This window comes from Zea mays, chromosome 1 (assembly GCF_902167145.1).
Source record: "Zea mays cultivar B73 chromosome 1, Zm-B73-REFERENCE-NAM-5.0, whole genome shotgun sequence".
Classification (NCBI taxonomy): domain Eukaryota; kingdom Viridiplantae; phylum Streptophyta; class Magnoliopsida; order Poales; family Poaceae; genus Zea; species Zea mays.
Genome location: NC_050096.1, coordinates 87,905,852 through 87,912,081, shown reverse-complemented (window position 1 = coordinate 87,912,081; position 6,230 = coordinate 87,905,852).

Here is a 6,230-nt window from a genome sequence, read left to right as displayed (position 1 = left end):
AGGCTCAAAACCCTCGTCAACAAGATAAGGAGCTATGGAAGCACGCGATGGACGGACCATGACGTTGTCCGCCTAATGCTAAGGTCCTTTACCGTCCTTGATCCACATCTTGTGAACAATATTCGTGAGAATCCTAGGTACACGAAGATGACGCCCGAGGAGATCCTTGGAAAGTTCGTAAGCGGGCGGATGATGATCAAGGAGGCTAGATACGTCGACGATGCATTAAATGGCCCAATCCAAGAGCCTCAAACTATTGCTCTCAAGGCAACAAGGAGCAAGGAGGCACTACCTAGCAAGGTGGCGCAAGTTGAGGCGTCCGGGCTTAATGATGAAGAGATGGCCCTCATCATCAAGCGGTTCAAGACGGCGCTAAAGGGACGCAAGGAGCACCCCAACAAGAACAAGACAAAGGGGAAGCGCTCCTGCTTCAAATGTGGTAAGGTTGGTCATTTTATCGCTAATTGTCCCGATAATGATAGTGACCAGGAAAAGAAGAGTGGAAAGTGGGAAAAGAAGAAGAACTACAAGAAGGCGAAGGGCGAGGCACATCTTGGAAAGGAGTGGGATTCGGATTGCTCCTCGTCCGACTCCGACAACGAAGGACTCGCCGCCACCGCCTTCAATAAGTCATCCCTCTTCCCCAACGAGCATCACACTTGCCTCATGGCAAGGGAAAAGAAGGTAAGCACTCGTAATACTAGTACTTATGCTTCTTCAAGTGAGGATGAATCTAGTGATGATGATGAAATAGATTATTCATGTTTATTCAAGGGCCTAGATAGAACCAAGGTTGATAAAATTAATGAATTAATTGATGCCTTGAATGATAAGAATAGGTTATTAGAAAAGCAAGAGGATCTTTTGTATGAAGAGCATGATAAATTTGTTAGTGCACAAAATTCTCTTGCTCTAGAAATTAAAAGGAATGAAATGCTTGCTTGTGAACTATCTACGTGTCATGAAACCATTTCTACTTTAAAAGGTGATTTAAATGCTAAACTAGAAATAGCAAATAAATCCAACTCTTGTGTAGAACATGTTAAGATTTGCAATAGGTGCAAAGATTTTAATGTTGATGCTTGTAGTGAACACCTAGTTTGCATCTCTAAATTAAATGATGAAGTAGCTAGTCTTAATGTCCAACTTAAGACTAGCAAAAGTGATTTTGATAAACTAAAATTTGCTAGGGATGCCTACACGGTTGGTAGACACCCCTCAATTAAGGATGGGCTTGGCTTCAAGAGGGAAGCCAAGAACTTGACAAGCCATAAGGCTCCCATCCCCATCAAGGAGAAAGGAAAGGCCCCTATGGCAAATACCATGATAGGAGATATTCTAGGAATGTTCATAGTTGTAATGCTTACAATTCAAATGCCATGATTTCTTCTAGTTCTTCTATTATGCATGATAGAAATTTGACTAGGAAAAATGTTATGCCTAGAAGAAATGTTGTTCATGTTACTAGGAAAGTAAACAATGAACCTTCTACAATTTATCATGCTTGCAATGCTTCATTTGCAATTTGTAGAAAGGATAGGAAAGTGATTGCTAGGAAACTATGGGCAAAATGCAAGGGTGATAAGACTTGCATTTGGGTCCCTAAGACTATTGTGACTAACCTTGTAGGACCCAACATGAGTTGGGTACCTAAGACCCAAGCCTAAATTTGCCTTGCAGGTTTATGCATCCGGGGGCTCAAGCTGGATTATCGACAGCGGATGCACAAACCACATGACGGGGGAAAAGAGGATGTTCTCTTCCTACGTCAAGAACAAGGATCCCCAAGATTCAATCATATTCGGTGATGGGAACCAAGGCAAGGTGAAAGGGCTAGGAAAAATTGCTATTTCATCTGAGCACTCTATTTCTAATGTGTTCTTAGTTGAGTCGCTTGGATATAACTTGTTGTCTGTGAGTCAATTATGTAATATGGGATATAATTGTCTATTCACAAATGTAGATGTGTCTGTCTTTAGAAGAAGTGATGGTTCATTAGCTTTTAAGGGTGTATTAGACGGCAAACTCTATTTAGTTGATTTTGCAAAAGAGGAGGCTGGTCTAGATGCATGCTTAATTGCTAAGACTAGCATGGGTTGGCTGTGGCATCGCCGCTTAGCACATGTGGGGATGAAGAACCTTCACAAGCTTCTAAAGGGAGAACACGTGATAGGTCTAACTAATGTTACCTTCGAAAAAGATAGACCTTGTGCAGCTTGTCAAGCAGGGAAACAGGTGGGAAGCTCTCATCATGCCAAAAATGTGATGACAACATCAAGACTCCTGGAGTTACTTCATATGGACCTCTTCGGACCCGTCGCCTATCTGAGCATAGGAGGAAGTAAGTATGGTCTTGTGTAGTTGATGATTTTTCCCGCTTCACTTGGGTATTCTTTTTGCAGGATAAATCTGAAACCCAAGGGACCCTCAAGCACTTCCTAAGGAGAGCTCAAAACAAGTTTGAGCTCAAGGTGAAGAAGATAAGGAGCGACAATGGGTCCGAATTCAAGAACCTTCAAGTGGAGGAGTATCTTGAGGAGGAAGGAATCAAGCACGAGTTCTCCTCTCCCTACACTCCACAGCAAAATGGTGTGGTAGAGAGGAAGAACATGACGCTTATAGACATGGCGAGGACGATGCTTGGAGAGTTCAAGACCCCCGAGCGCTTTTGGTCGGAAGCCGTGAACACGGCTTGCCACGCCATCAACCGGGTCTACCTTCATCGCCTCCTCAAGAAGACTTCGTATGAGCTACTAACCGGTAACAAACCCAAATGTTTCGTATTTCCAAGTTTTTGGGAGTAAATGCTACATTCTAGTGAAGAAAGGTAGGAATTCCAAATTTGCTCCCAAAGCCATAGAAGGGTTTTTGTTAGGTTATGACTCAAATACAAAGGCGTATAGGGTCTTCAACAAATCATCGGGTTTGGTTGAAGTCTCTAGCGACGTTGTGTTTGATGAGACTAATGGCTCTCCAAGAGAGCAAGTTGTTGATCTTGATGATGTAGATGAAGAAGACGTTCCAACGGCCGCAATGCGCACCATGGTGATTGGAGATGTGAGGCCAATGGAACAAAAGGAGCAAGATCAACCTTCTTCCTCAACAATGGTGCATCCCCCAACTCAAGACGATGAACAGGTTCATCAAGAGGAGGCGTGTAATCAAAGGGGAGCACAAGATGATCATGTAATGGAGGAAGAAGCACAACCGGCACCTCCAACCCAAGTTCGAGCGATGATTCAAAGGAATCATCCCGTCGACTAGATTTTGGGTGACATTAGCAAGGGAGTAACTACTCGTTCTAGATTAGTTAATTTTTGTGACCATTACTCTTTTGTCTCTTCTATTGAGCCTTTCAGGGTAGAGGAGGCCTTGCTAGATCCGGACTGGGTGTTGGCCATGCAAGAGGAGCTCAATAACTTCAAGAGAAATGAAGTTTGGACACTGGTGCCTCGTCCCAAGCAAAATGTTGTGGGAACCAAGTGGGTGTTCCGCAACAAACAAGACGAGCACGGAGTGGTGACAAGGAACAAGGCACGGCTTGTGGCAAAAGGTTATGCCCAAGTCGTAGGTTTGGACTTTGAGGAGACTTTTGCTCCCGTGGCTAGGCTAGAGTCCATTCGTATTTTGCTAGCATATGCCGCTCACCATTCTTTCAGGTTGTTCCAAATGGATGTGAAGAGCGCCTTCCTCAACGGGCCAATCAAGGAAGAGGTGTACGTGGAGCAACCCCCTGGCTTTGAGGATGAACGGTACCCCGACCATGTGTGTAAGCTCTCTAAGGCGCTCTATGGACTTAAGCAAGCCCCAAGAGCATGGTATGAATGCCTTAGAGACTTTTTAATTGCTAATGCTTTCAAGGTTGGTAAAGCCGATCCAACTCTTTTTACTAAGACATGTGATGGTGATCTTTTTGTGTGCCAAATTTATGTCGATGACATAATATTTGGTTCTACTAACCAAAAGTCTTGTGAAGAGTTTAGCAGGGTGATGACTCAAAAGTTTGAGATGTCGATGATGGGCGAGTTAAGCTATTTCCTAGGGTTCCAAGTGAGGCAACTCAAGGATGGAACCTTCATCTCCCAAACGAAGTACACGCAAGACTTGATCAAGAGGTTTGGGATGAAGGACGCCAAGCCCGCAAAGACTCCAATGGGAACCGACGGACACACCGACCTCAACAAAGGAGGTAAGTTCGTTGATCAAAAGGCATACCAGTCTATGATAGGATCTTTACTTTATTTATGTGCTAGTAGACCGGATATTATGCTCAGCGTATGCATGTGTGCTAGATTTCAATCCGATCCAAAGGATTGTCACTTAGTGGCTGTGAAGCGAATTCTTAGATATTTAGTCGCTACGCCTTGCTTCGGGATCTGGTATCCAAAGGGGTCTACCTTTGACTTGATTGGATATTCAGACTCCGACTATGCTGGATGTAAGGTCGATAGGAAGAGTACATCGGGGACGTGCCAATTCTTAGGAAGGTCCCTGGTGTCATGGAGTTCTAAAAAACAAACTTCTGTTGCCCTATCCACCGCTGAGGCCGAGTACGTTGCCGCAGGATAGTGTTGCGCGCAACTACTTTGGATGAGGCAAACCCTAAGGGACTTTGGCTACAATCTGAGCAAAGTCCCACTCCTATGTGATAATGAGAGTGCTATCCGCATGGCGGATAATCCTGTTGAACACAGCCGCACAAAGCACATTGACATCCGGCATCACTTTTTGAGAGACCACCAGCAAAAGGGAGATATCGAAGTGTTTCATGTTAGCTCCGAGAACCAACTTACCGATATCTTTACCAAGCCTTTAGATGAGCAGACCTTCTGCAAGTTGCGTAGTGAGCTAAATGTCTTAGATTCGTGGAACTTGGATTGATTTATAGCATACATGTGTTTTATGCCTTGATCATGTTCCTTAAGCATATTGTTGTTTATGGTGCTCAAGTTGTACAAGCACTCCCCGGACCTTACAAGTCCATTTGCAAGTGATGCACAAATTTAGGGGGAGATGTGCTACAACTTGACCCTTTGAGACTAACTGTGTGCTTGAGTTTGCTTAATTTAGTCTCAAAGGAGGTTTGAAAGGGAAAAGGTGGACTTGGACCATGCAAGACTTCCACTGCACTCCGATGAAAGAGTAACTTTTTCCAAGCTCATCTTTGTACTCTTATTGCCTTTTTACTCTTAGTTGAAGATTTTGGTGAGGCAATGGGGTTAAAGGGCCAAAATTGATCCTGTTTTGGTGTTTGATGCCAAAGGGGGAGAAAATAAGGCCAAAGCAAGAAATGGATCAGCTACTACTTGAGAGTTTTAAAAAAATAGAGTTAGAGTTTTTGGTTGTCAAAATACTCTTGTTTGCCTCTTATTGTCAAAAGTTGGTCTCTTGTGGGGAGAAGGCTTAATTATGGGAAAAAGGGGGAGTTTTTGAACTCTTTGATCAATTTCTCGTTTCAACATGTGTGTTTGACTTAGAGATAGAAAATTGAGGTTGATTTACAAAAACAAACCAAGTGGTGGCAAAGAATGATCCATATATGTCAAATTTGAATCAAAACAATTTTGAGTTCTTATTTGGATTGATTTTGCACTTGTTCTACTTGCTTTATGTTGTGTTGGCATAAATCACCAAAAAGGGGGAGATTGAAAGGGAAATGTGCCCTTGGGCCATTTCTAAGTATTTTGGTGATTTAGTGTCCAACACAAGTGCCTAAGTGTTAAATGGTGGACAAAGTACAAATCAAGTATAAAGGTATGTTTCTCAGACTTAGTACATTGTTTTAGAGACTAATGTATTGTGTCTAAGTGCTGGAAACAGGAAAAATCAAGTTGAAATTAAAGATGGCTTTGTTCAGCCAACGTTAGCTCTGTCTGGGTGCACCGGACTGTCTGGTGGTGCACCGGACAGTGTCCGGTGCGCCAGGCTGGCTCAGGTGAACTTGCTGCTCTCGGGAAGTGATTAACGACGTACGGCTATAATTCACCGGACTGTCCGGTGTACACCAGACTGTCCGGTGAGCCAACGGTCGGCCGGGCCAACGGTCGGCCGTGCGATCCGCGCGAGACACGTGGCGGAGCCAACGGTCGGAAGGGGGCACCGGACTGTCCGGTGTGCACCGGACAGTGTCCGGTGCACCAACGGCTCCAAAGCGCCAACAGTCGGCTTTGCCAAAGAAGGAAAGAAATCCGCACCGGACTGTCCGGTGCGCCAGGCGACAGAAGGCAAGA